This window comes from Lontra canadensis, unplaced genomic scaffold (assembly GCF_010015895.1).
Source record: "Lontra canadensis isolate GAN:19392208 unplaced genomic scaffold, GSC_riverotter_1.0 scaffold42, whole genome shotgun sequence".
Taxonomy (NCBI): domain Eukaryota; kingdom Metazoa; phylum Chordata; class Mammalia; order Carnivora; family Mustelidae; genus Lontra; species Lontra canadensis.
The window spans coordinates 15,132,630-15,146,192 of record NW_022631036.1 but is presented as its reverse complement, the minus strand read 5'-3'; the positions used below and the strand labels follow the sequence as shown (position 1 = coordinate 15,146,192).

Below are 13,563 nucleotides of genomic sequence, written 5' to 3'. Positions count from 1 at the left end.
AAAAAGCGTTCATAGATGTGGTTAAATGGAAAAAGTGAGTTATAATATGTATAGTATGATTCCCAAACTTCTTAAACAAAGAAATATATTCCTACACAAATACATAGAAATATATTGCCTTGTATGTAGGTGTGTAAAAAATAATTGGAAGGTATGCTGAGATTTAATTTCATATTTTGTAGACTCTTGCTTGCATTTGCTGTTTTCCTAGTTTGAGATACTTCTTGTGTGGGGCGGGCAGAGGGGAGTAAGTTCTCAGAAATAAAGGACATGATGCTTCTCAGATGAGTGTGGGGACTGAGGCCTACTGAGGAAGTTGAGGTGTTGAGAGATAGCACATTATTTTTCAGAGAAGATTAAAAGGTGCAAAATCAGAGGCCTGAAGTAACTAAACCCTATTTTTTTTCAAAGTGGAATAATTTATTATTCTAACCAAAGTACAAAGTATGGAAAATTAGTGTATCTGAGAGAGAGAAAGTTTCAAACTAGCAGATTTCAGTTTTTAGCACCTTTGAAAAGAAATATTCAGAGTTAAGAGAGTGGCAGCAGAGGCCTGAGCACCCAGGATGACAGTCCTCGGACTTGGCTATGCCGTTCACAGAACAGGGCAGTCACCTGGCTGTCCTCGACGCCGTGAGCGCCACGAGAGAGAGGAGGAGGAAGGTGCTGGCCGGAGCCCGTGGCCGTGGGGAGAGGAGGCACGCGCAGGCACAGGCGGAGGGTTGGCGAGCCTCAGATGGACACCCTGAAGGCGCTGACGATGCAGTACATGGTCTTGTTCTCCCACCGCACGGTGCCCCTGCCATCCATAGAGCTGTCCCAGAAGCAGGAACTCGCCATGTGCAGCCCCGCTCCGTTCTTCTGCATAATCACACAGGTCACGATGTACTTAAACGGCTTTCCCAGCGGGGTGAATTGGCTTAAAGTTTGTTCTACTACGTTTGTGGTCCACTGATTCACTTAGCTGTGCTGGTAGGCATTGCCACCGATCGCGCTCTCTATAGCTTCTTTTACAATGTTGCTCACTTCATCAACAACAAAAGCAGACTCCTCCGCAGCCTGGTAGTCTTCCATCTTCCCTCCTGCGTGTCGCCTCCCACTAAACCCTATTTTTTCCTAAAAATAAAAGTGCTGTACATTCATTTATTCCTAATTGTTACACTGCCAGCCCTATGTATTTGAGGTTTGGATAAAATTTACTTAATCAAAAAAAATGACAAGCAAAGGAAATTTCCAAGCAACGGATACAACCAACAATTTGTTAACCGGTGGAAAAAGTGCTTGATTTAAGTGAGACAGATCCCATTCACTGTATTAACAGGTATTCTAAAGAGAAAGTGGTTTTAAGAGAGAAAAATGGAGAAAGGCCAAGGAAGAAATACGGTATATACTGCCACTGTGTGTCTCAGGTTTATCTTACAGCCCATCACAAAAGTGCGTGTTTAGGGGTGTGTTAAATTGTTACAGAAGAGATGCCAAGTGCTAAGCAGATTCATAAATATAATAACAGATTATTATAGCAAAAACATTTATTGCAGCCCAGGAGCCAATATTGTCTAATCTATGAAGACCTAAAACACACCTACAATTTAAAGTAGGCCCCCGGGGAAGCTCTTGGTGCGCCATCAAGCCCAAGGCAATTTATTGGCAGAATTAAATTCTGACTAATTTCCTTAGCGCCAGTGTGTCCAGTGCTCTCATTAACTGCACTAGTTACCGACGGAAAAGACGCCGTCTTTCAGTGCAGGGCACTTGGCTGAAGTGGAGCCAGCCTCCTGCGAAGTGCCTGGGAGATTGGTTTGGAGTATCCTGAAGTGGTTTGGGGGTCCCCAGAGACCCATAGGCATGGTATAGTGACTCCTGTCAGGGGCTCCTTTGGCCTCAGTGGAAAGTTCTGAAGTGAGACTGTGCTAATGCCAGGTTCGGTTGCTAAGACAGCTTGTGTGTATTATTGTGTGGGAAGAGGAGGATCCGCAGACGGCTCCCCTCCCCTCTCGGGGAGAAGGATGTGAAAGGCAAAGCAGGGACCCGGAAGAGAGAGACGAAGTAACAGAAGTACAAAGGCTGGAGATGAGTCTGGAAAAGACTCCAGGCACGGTCACTTCCAGGGCATAAGAAGCCGTAGTCGAGGATAATTACAAGCCAGAGAGCATGCAGTGTATGAGTTCAGGTGGCTTAGGAAGGGTGTAGAGAAGCGAGAGGAATGGGAGAGGAGACCAAGATGCCAAGGTTTGCTGCAGTGAGCCGGGGGAGAGGGACACTCGGGTGAAACAGGGTAGGGGAAAAGAAAAATGCCTTTTAATTTACCAGGTGAGTGTTTACCCGCATAGTATATGCTTTTAGAACTTTTTCTGTGGCGACTTCTGCATTTGTGACAAAATCCCATTGTGCTGTCGTGGTTTCTGTTTGCCAGTGTCATGGACAAAGCAGGATGCTTTTCATAAGTGACACACTCAAGTAGAGGAATGATGATGTGTAACTTTGGTCTCTAAATGGCGAAGAGCTTAATGCCGTGGGACAGGGAGGAAAGCCAGGATGCAGGAAGACTGGACTTGAGCCAGTCTGGAGAACGTGGCTGTCACAGAGATGTGGGCATCGCGCTTGTGGTAAAAGACATGGCAGAAATATGTCAGATTTATTCTGGAGTACTTCACCTTTTCCTTGCAAGCAGGGGGAGACTAGTGTGTGTATCACTTTAGGCATCGGTGTGACGTTATAGGGGATGTGGGGAACTCTGAGATGAAGAAGATACAGGGCGAATTGAGACCGGGGTGTCATTGGAGCCAACAAAAGAGAGTGTAATTAGAATCCCGAGAGCACCACCAGACAGTCACAAGCATAAAGAGGAGAAAGAAAGGAAGAGTCAAATATTCTCCTAAAGATTGTAGTACAGCTCTAGGAAATTGGACAAGTTGAAGTAGATTTATCAGCAGATGTCTGGAGGAACCAACTAGGATGATTTGCTTCTTATGCTTAAGAAAAACAGCTGCAGAAAATCAATAAAGGGACTAGTGAGGAATCAGAATGGAATAGGGAGGCATTTTTCAAAGGATCCTCCAAGCCCAGGAGGCATCAGAGAAAGCTATTACATCTATTATGACGGACTCGGTGTTTCAGGATGAGAAATTCCACCCTTAGTGATTATAGCGTATAGCCAGCTACGGGCAGCAGGTTGGTGAAATTTCAGCGACCGCGCACTGTTTATGTGTTTGCCTCTGCTCTGTGGTTAAGAGAAGGGACTCATGTTCTTTACTTACTTCATGACGCACTCATCCCTGCAGTTCTTTGTGTGTTAAAATGGCATACTTTGGGCAAAGAATTAAGCAGTGTCTAATTTGAAGGCTTAAAAATAATAGGTGATTTTTCTAAGAGGAGTTAGATTATTTTTTATATATTTTGGATATTATATGTAGTGATTATATTCTTCGATGTGTATTTTTTTTTATTTGTGTTGTTATAAAGCTGCTTCACTATAAAGTTATTAATATCTCTCAATTTTTTAGTTTCTACAGCTATAGGATAATACTGACATCTTATTTTTAGGGTCTACTTTTAAAGGTAACATTTGAAAATTGTGTTAATCTTTTCATTATTAGATTGGCTTTCCAATACAAGAGAAAAAGCATCCTGGAGTATCTGGTTTTCGTTTTTGTTTTTGTTTTTTTTTCCAGTATCTGAATGCCTTTCCTATGTTATGGGAGGTTTCTCAAAGTTGACAATTGATGCTTCATTTCCTTGCTTTCCATGCAGCTGTGATCTAGAAATGTGACGGAGACTTGGCCAATCAGATGCATGTGCCTTAGTCTTTGGATTGGGAGTAAGTAATAGAGAAGCAGGGAAAGTGGGAGTTCTTCTGTCCCCAGGAAAAGTGACAGCAACAGCCACTTGCTGGGGGCAGCGGGGACAGCAGTGCCAAGGCTGGTGTAAGCTGGAGTGTTGACTGCTTGGTGGCATGTCACTGGTGGGTGCTGTGCTATGACTTTGTTTAGCAGTGGTTCTGGCAGCACGGTCTTCCTTGCTCCTGCTCATTTTCTTTCTTCCTTTCTTTTTCTTTCTTTCTTTTTTTTTTTTTTTAAGATTTTATTTGTTTATTTGACAGAGAGAGATCACAAGTAGGCAGAGAGGCAGGCAGAGAGAGAGGGAGAAGCAGGCTCCCCGCTGAGCAGAGAGCCCTATGAGGGGCTCGATCCCAGGACCCTGAGATCATGACCTGAGCTGAAGGCAGAGGCTTAAACCTCTGAGATACCCAGGAGCCCCATCCTGCTCATTTTCTGATCTTGGTCTTCTAGTTTTCCCTGTGACTTTGTGAGCTAACCAAAGTTTCTCCAGTACATCTCATTTTTGCCAAAATCAGCCGGTGGGTATCTGACTTACTATTACATTTTATGTTTGGTAGGTTTACCTCACCAAACTGAGAGGTACCCAGGTTTTTTTCTTTCACTCCTTTGACTAGATAATGAGGAGACCAACAGTCCTGGTTTGCCAAGGACTGAGGGGATTTGGGGACACATGACTTGTGGGCAAGTCCCCATGTTGAGGTGGTCAAATCTACTAAGGAGGTTATTTGGCCTCAGACATGTTTCAAACCTGTATCTGTTTCTTCATCTGGAAGATAGAGGCAAACCTGCTATTATGAAGGTCAAATCAAGCAGTCACCATGACAGCGCTGTGCGACTCTTGAGGGACCATACAAAAAAAGGAAGGTGGCATTATTCTTGAGGGGTTCTGGATGGGCATCCCCCGTGTGACTCTTCAGCCAGCGTGAGTGTGTTTCTAGGACCACCTGCATGAGAATAACCTGTTGAAATGCCTGTTCAATGTTAAAATGCTTTTTTAAAAATGCAGATTTCTGGACTCCACTCCCAACTTACTGAGCAAAAATCTCTGGGCACGACTCTCAAGAACCAGAGTTTTAAAAAATTTTCAGTTGATTCTAATCCACAGTTGGAGTTGAAGAACCCCACCTTAAGTAGAGAAGGAAGAGGGTGTAGAATATTGTGTTCCCCTTATGACTGGCCCCTGAGTCTGCCCTGAGTTCTCTGTTCAGAAGACCACATTGTACATTCTTGTGGCCCAAAGTGTGGGCCGTGGACCAGCAGCGCTGGCGTCACGTGGACCAACTGTTAAGCCCCGTCCTGGACCTCCTGAATCAGAATTGCAGCTGAACAAGATCTCCAGGTGACGTACAAGCATATTAGAACCCGTGAAGCCCTGCTCCGCATTAAGTTAGTATCAAACAGAAGGGGAAGGATTTACTTGTCAGGTTAGGCAATAACTAACTCTTCTTCCCCATGCTCTCAAACCAGTGGGGATTGAGACCCAGGAATCAGCTGAATGCCAGTCAGAATGCCATCCTGTTTACTGAGAAAAGCTGTGTTGGAAGACATGCCTTCGGTGGAGTCAAGTATGCCTGTTAACCCTTTCCAGAACTGAGTGTAACCTCTGGAATATCAAGCCTCCCTGGCAGCTCTGCCTCACCAAACTCTCGCGTGGTCAGGGTACCAGAGCACAACATCCCTTCCCTGCAGACAGACAGAGAAGGGCTGACGAAGGCTGAGAAGCTGGGAAGGGCCGAGCCACAGCAGTCCGATTTCTACTTCCCACACTGACGGGAGCTCACAGGATTTACTACTCCTCTCTATGAGGGAACATCGGGAGTCCTGTCTAGGCAAGCCACTCCCATCTGCTTTTCCATGGACCACCAGGATGCAAGAGCCTTCAGAGACTTGGGAGACCACAGTCACTTTGGGCAGCCAGCCCAGGTGGCCTCAGAGGCACTTTGACACATGGTCTTCGATGACATCTTGTGGAGTCTGGGTAGGCAGCCCCTCTCTCCTACCCAGCTGCCTCTTTCTTCTGTCTTCCTATTCCATGCTGGTTCCACAGCTGCCAAGGGCGGGGAACCCCATGGAAACCCAGCTGGTGGCTACATCTGCAGATGAACCTCTGGAGGGAGGAGCCGTTTAGCGAGTTGTGGATTTTTGAGGCGAAGGGGCTGCATTTCACCCCTTGCTAAGATCAGGTCACCTTGAAATCTTCCTTCAGGCCCTGAGGAAGCTGCTTGTTTTCCCACGTGTAGGCTTCTCACCTCCATTACGGGAAAATGACTCTGAATTCAGACCGATTGCCTTACGCCTAATAGTGTGTCAGTGATATGCAAAACCGGGCATTGAACCCCAGTGTGTCTAGCATCGTCTAATCGTTTAATTGGCCATAATGATTTTATTATCTGGGTTTTAAAATGGGACAATCGGCAATTTTTTCAAAGTGCTTCCAGGTTGATTACATATGTAAAAGGGGAGGAGGTATGTAATATCTATATGCCCAGTAACTGCTTTTTCAAATTACATTCATTCCTCTTTATTTTATTTGCAAGTGTAGGGAGTTCAGTATAGTTCAAGGAAAGCATTGTGGTAAACAGCCAGCTTAAATGTGAGCAGTGTAAAGAGCAGCAGCTTGCAGAAATATTGCTATAGATACTAAGACCGTATCCTCGATACAGACCACACATAATTGAATCATGTTCAATAGAAGGCCATTACAAAACCGAACTTATTTGCAATGCTAATGTGGGGAAGACAGCTGTCACAGGGAATTAAATATGATCATTCAGAGCTTGAATAAATGAGGTGTCCATTATCTTCTGGCTGCGTTGCAGGCTGCTTGAAGAACACAAATAAATGATACTGTTGCAGTAACCAGCCCATGGTTTTGTTTTTCAGTCATAGAAATATGAGAGCGACGGAGGTGGGGGTGGGAAGATAGGGACACAGAAAAAAGCCCCGCAGATAAAAAAGGCAAGTGAGCAGGGTTTTATTTCCCCCTTACCCCTAAGCAACCATGGATGCAAGGACATAACCATAATTCTATTTTTGATGCCTGAAATAGATTTTAATTCTATTAAAGATCTTTTTCAAGATTCATCCCTTCTCCCTAAGACTCCAATCAGAGCCAACTCACAAAGGAGGCTGAATGTGAAAGGGTAGAGTCTGGTGTAAACAAAGCTAATCCTTTGTCCCTTCCCCAAGGCCTTCCTTCTTATCCAAATGGATAATAAAGATAACAGAGAACTTCTTCATGGATAATCAATCTGCCAATGAGCATAAAAGGTACTTGGATCAGTGCTAGTTTTAAAAATGCCATTAATTATCCAATTAACAGACAGGGAGACCTTTTTTTTTTTTTATTGTCTTTAAGCAACCTATCTATAAATTCTTTTTCTTAACATTAATAGTATGGAGATACTAAGCCGTCATCTCTTTGACACCAAATAGTGAGAAACAATCTTTTAAAAAGCACTCAAAAATAAGACTCTACCCAGATAGAATATCTAATACAAGTAATTCTAGAACATGTGGTCTTAGTCTGAAATTACATGACACTGTGGTTGAGGGAGAAAACCCACCCAGCCTCTGATGGAGTGGTGGCGGGAGCTTCTGTATGAAAGACAGCTACTGGTGGAAAACGACTCCTCAGAAGTAAACACGGTCTGCCAAAAAGTCTTGTGTTCTCTAAACTATTCGCAAAGTGAGCAGTCATCAGGAAAAAAAAAAAAAGTAAATGGATTGTGTTCGTATCTATTTTGTATATCCTAAGGAACTTAGCACTGGACATTTTGTGTATTGTAGTGTATGAATTTAGGCACTGTATAAATTCAATTCAATTCGATTCAGGAAGGTATTATATTGGTAGCTTCTAAGGCACAAAGCAGCCTTAGTGTTGCTGGTCTGTTAATTCTAATAGCTTGGTTTCGGGCATTTGTATAATATTTTAGAAATGGAATACAAATACCTGCTAGAATTCTAAGCATTTCCAGAGCTGTAAATAAAGATATTCCTCCAGATAGTATCTTTCCTTATCAAGGCTTATATATTTTTGGGGTGGTTAAAAATCTATCCCTTTTGGGGTGCCTGGGTGGCTCAGTCGGTTAAGCCTCTGCCTTCTGCTCAGGTCACAGTCTTGGGCTCCTGGGATTGAACCTGCGTTGGGCTCCTTGCTTATTGGGGAGTCTGCATCTCCCTCTTCCTCTGCCCCTCCCCTCCTCTCTCTCACTCTCTCTCTCTCTCTCTCTCTCTCAGATGAATAAATAAAATCTTAAAAAAAAAAACTATTCCTTTTGAGAGAAGACTGCTAGTAGTGTATTTATTGTGATGGAAAGAGGAAAAGAACATTGACTCTAAAGTTCTAAAAGAATTCTTTCTTGGGGCACTGGGGTGGCTTAGTCAGTTGAGCATCTGACTCTTGATCTCTGCTCAGATCTCAGGGTCCTGGGATCGAGCCTTGCGTCTTATGCCAAACTGGGTGTGAAGCCTGCTTAGGATTCTCTCTTCCCTTTCCCTTTGCCCCTCCACCATGTGTGTACCCTCTCTCTAAATAAAAAACAAAAGAATTATCTTTAGAACCTTGACTTGGAAAGAATTTCAAGAAGTCATGACATTTTGGGGCGCCTGGGTGGCTCAGTGGGTTAAAGCCTCTGCCTTCAGCTCAGGTCATGATCCTAGGGTCCTGGGATCAAGCCCCGCATCGGGTTCTCTGCTCAGTGAGGAGCTGCTTCCCCCCTTTCTCTCTGCCTGCCTCTCTGCCTACTTGTGATCTCTGTCAAATAAATAAATAAAATCTTAAAAAAAAAAAAAAGAAGTCATGACGTTTTAATGCCTATACTGGGAGAGCCGCTCCTAAACTATTGAATACAGAAGTTGTCCTGTATTCAGGATTTCTCACTTACTAGAAGCTTGAATAATTTAGTGTGAACTAAGTAGGTGTTTTGGTCAGAGCCTCAAGCTCTTTTTGAAATGGATTTTTCTATCTGATTGTAAATATACATGTTTATGGTAAAAAATTTTAAACAATACAGAGATGTATGATGGGCGGTTCCATGGTGTAATGGTGAGCACTCTGGGCTCTGAATCCAGCGACCAGAGATTTATGATGTAGGATGTTTAAGTCCCACATAGTCCTGCCCTTGCAAAGGTAACTTGGACCACCTCTTATGCATCACTTCAACATTTTTCCTATGTGTACACAAATCTTCCCCCCCAAAGCTGTATGTATGATATGATTCCACGTGTTTTATTCACTTAGTTTTATTCACTTAGTTGTAGGTCATAGACATCTTTTCATATCTGTACATACAGAGCTACTTAATTTTTAAAAAATGACTGAATAGGGGCGCCTGGGTGGCTCAGTGGGTTAAGCCTCTGCCTTCGGCTCAGGTCATGATCTCTGAGTCCTGGGATGGAGCCCCGCATTGGGCTCTCTGCTTGGCAGGGAGCCTGCTTCCCCCTCTCCCTCTACCTGACTCTCTGCCTACTTGTGATCTCTATCTCTCTCTGTCAAATAAATAAAATCTTAAAAACATTTTAAAAAGTGACTGAATAGTATTCTGTTGTGTATAATACTGTATATTAGAGTTTAACCCAGGGGTTGGCAAGCTGTGGCCTGTTGGCTGAATTCTGCCCCCTCTCCATCCGTTCATGTTTTATTGGAACACAGCCCTACTCATTTGTTCACGTATTATTGTCTGTGGCTGCTTTTGTGCTGTAGGGGCAGAGTTGAGTAGTTAGAACAGAGACCGCATAGTCTGGGAAGCTGAAAGTATTTACTGTATGGCCCTCTACAGAGGAAGTGTGCCAGCTTTTGATTTAACCAATCACCTGTTAGTTGGATGTATACCTTGTTTGTAATTTTGTATCCTAAAAATAATGCTGTCATAAATGTATTTGTAAACCCATCTGTGTATTCACTCACTATTTCCTTAGGATAAATTCTAAGAAGTAGGACTGCTGAGTAGTGCCTGCCTCACATTTTATAGACCATTAGGGTTCTAGTTAATAAATTCCTATTATAAATGGTAACCTGTCACAACCAACTCTTCATGGCTTAGAGTTTAGAATCAGGAAGCCCTGAACACACATTTTGGGCCTACAGTTATTAGCTGTGTGGCTGTAGGATTGAATCAATCCTACTTAATTTCACCAACGTTATCAGATGTTGTACAGTTAAAGGTTAGCTCAGCAGGCCCAGGCTTCTAAAGTTCCACACGTGCCAATGAAAGGCCTGTCTTCAGAAGGCTTGGCCCATAACGGGATCTGGCAGATGACTTCTGAGTTCCTGGACTGTGCCACCTGAGAAGAGTGTTTTTGTATTTTGGTGCTTTGGGCCACACGTCATGCCAGCAGTGTGACGGGTATACGACAGTGCAGGGCCACACTGACCTCAGCAGGGCTGGAGACACAGGTCAGTCACACAGGTGCCGCAGTCCCATGGGACTCACCCTTATCAGAACCGTGGACACCAAGTGAGCTTCCTTGGGTGACTTGCCAGCCGCGTTGTTGGGACATGTCGCTGCTGGCGGAAGGAAGCACTGTCCACAACTGGAGCAGGAGAGTCTCCTGCTTCCTCCCGGATTCTGCTATCTGCACCTTTTTCTCTGGCTGATCTTCATCTGTATCCTTTGGTTGTGATGACCCATAATGGTGAGTAGAGCAGTTTCTTGGAGATGTGTGTTCTAGCAAATCTTCAAAACTATGGGTGGTCTTGGGGACTCTGGACTCAGATATATATGATGAGTAGCTCGGGTGTGAAATGAGAAGGCTAGGGAGTGAGGCTTAAACTCAAGACAGAACCTGCCCAGGAAGCACCGTCCACCAGACTTCCTGTCAGGCCAGGATGTAGAAGTAATCTGGCTCTCTTTTGTCTGGTCTGTGGCAACCCGTGTCCGAGTCAAAGTCCAGAGACTTCTAGCTTTGGGCACACGCTGTCTGCCGTGTCTTCCGGTGCTGGAGGTGACAGGAGGGTCTGAGCACGGCAGTCTCGAGCACCCTTGGCTGTTGTTGTGGGAAAATGGTGCGCACATGTCAGTCAGCAGATGTTTATTATCGATTATTTACTGCTGTTCTAGGCACTTGTTTGAAACCAAAGAAGCATCCTTGCTCTCAGGGTGCTTACGTTCTGCTAAAGGGAATTTCTTCAAAAGGGAATTGATGTGCTATTAGGAAGGAGTGATGGATGCTGGGTAGCCAAAAAAGTAACAACTGTATACTTCCGTGTTCAAGTTACTCAGTTGTCTCATCTGCAAATGGGGATAATAACGACCATTTTAACAGACTACTGCATGGATTACATGAGATAATCTTTCATTCTCAGTCTACAGAAAACACCCAGTAAATGATGTTTATTGTTTGTGGCTAAGAGTGGGAGCTTTAAATTCTGAAGTCAAACCAAGTACTCATTAGCATTGATTTTACGTTATTTAACTTCTCTGAGGAGGAGCCTATGTAGTCACATGGGGCCTTGTGCCTGGTTGAATGCGCTCCTGCCACGGCCTTGAAATGTCTAATGATTTTGAACAAGGGCCCTGTGTTTTCATTTTGCAGCGGACCCTACCATTTATCCAGCTGGTTCTGTCTCTGAGCTTCAGTGTCCCCTGTAAAATGGAGTTGATAATATATACCACATTTGCTATATTTCAACCATCTCATTTTTTAAAAAAGATTTTATCTTATTTTTTACAGATTCAATTTATGTTGAGAGAGAGAGCATTGTGCATACAGGGGGAGGGGTAGAGGGAGAGAGGAAGAGAAAATGTCAAACAGACTCCCCACCAAGCATGGAGCCTGAGGTGGAACTCGAACTCAGGACCCTGAGATCATGACCTAAGCTGAACAAGAGCTGGCCTGGTCACCTAGCCGACTAAGCCACCCACGCGCCTCAAGATTTTATTTTTAAGCGATCTCTACACCCAACATGGGGCTGCAACTCACAGCCCCGAGATCAAGAATCCCACACTCCACTGACTGAGCTGGCCAGGTGACCCTGAACAGTCTCATTTTTAACTCTTAGTTTAAAAGTTTTTCTTCTTTTCCATTTGTCTCCTTTCTGATATATCACGCTGAGTGCATATGGGTCCATTTCATTTATTTTCTAGAGAGAAAGCAAACTTCATTTCTTGTAGAAAGACAAAATGTTAGTTCATGCATAGTACTGTGCCTTGCCACGAAGAATCATACACTGAATGTTTCAGCGTCTTTCACAGACTACTCCGTGTTTTTATATGGGGGAAATTGTTGCATTTAAAACTGAAGATGTAATAGAATGTGGAACAATTCATAAACTTGTATAATAGGAATATAACTGGCCCTTGAAGATGGGTGCTTTGATGTGGAGTATGGTATGAAAGCCAACTTCAGTACTGTTACATGCCCTCTTAGAGCTAATTCTTGCAATTTAGGTCCCCGCCATCTAGGGCAGAGAGAAATAAAGAACCATGTCCCATGATTCTGGAGAAAATAAATTTGAATGAAAGACTGAAAAGGAATAAACCATTTCTGAGTGCCTCAAGCACAGACCATAGCTGTCTTTTTAAATAGAGTACTTGTGTTTAATTTTAACCCATCAGCAGGTAGGCAGAGAAATGGAGAAAAGTGGAAATAGCTTTACAGATCAATGGAGACCTATCGAGGTAATAGGAGAACCAACGTAAGTAAGCATATATTCAAATCCTAGCAATTTAAAAATTTTGTGTTTGGATTTCTGCCTTCAACACTGGAAAATTAAGTGTTGGGTGTGAACTCTTGTACCATTTGGAGTCCCAGCCAAATTTCCTTAGGATCTCTGATGCATCTAAACATGCCAGTAAGGGATGTGTGTGTGTGTGTTGAGGGGGGTGTATGTGGGGGAAGGTGGGAAGGACTTATCACTGCCTCACGGTGAGGCAAGGCACACTTCAGCTTCCCTTGGTGGCTATATGAAGGCCTATATGCAGATGCACAGGGTCTTTCAATTTGGCAAACAGGGTCTGTGTAAATTCAGAGAGAAGCGGCATTCAACTTAGAAAAAAAATGTTTAAAAACTAATTTAAAAAATATCTGTGGAAGCATATTTTATAAAAAGTAAAAACATCTGAGTTGAGTTAAAAAAGGAAATTACTAAAATTCATTAAATTAAAAAAATGTTCCTCCTTACTTCCTGACCATATGATTGGAAATGAGAGAAGAGAAGGAAGAATGAGTAGAGCCACATAAGGTGGTTCTGTGTTATGGGGAGTGGGGGGTGGGGAGCTATGAAGATGGTGGGCCCTTCTTCAGTGAGGAGCTTTTAATTTTGCAATTCATAAAATATCTGCTTTATTTTGCACCAAATTTAAGCTTACAATGTTACCCCCACTTGAACTTTAACAAAGAGGAGGAAAACGAGCAGTTAGCCTGGGGTCCAGGGGTGGGAGTGTGAGAAGAGCATGTGGCTTTAAAATTCATTGTTCATTAGTTCATGTTTGTAGGCTGAAAGCTCCTCATACAGCTCAAAGGTCAACGGGTAATAATGCTCTTTTTTACCATGATTATTATAAATATTACCTTTGCCACTTTGACGGAGCCACTTTGAAAAATTACTTTGGAAAATAGTTTTTCTTCAGTGCTCACCACCATCGTGCTCTGTCCAGAGTGGCAAAAGGGAGTTAATGGCAGTGAATCAGGACGGGAAGCAGGAGGATACGGAACCCGATGGGGCACAGGCCACACACACACTGTGTCAGGGAAGGGGGGAAGTGCAGAATAAGACAGTCTC

General features: G+C 43.6%; 1 pseudogene; it reads right to left on the bottom strand.

Moving 5' to 3' along the window:
- Nucleotides 1-732: 732 nt before the first annotated feature.
- On the bottom strand, nt 733-1,091 carry LOC116875684 (annotated as a pseudogene).
- Nucleotides 1,092-13,563: the final 12,472 nt, after the last annotated feature.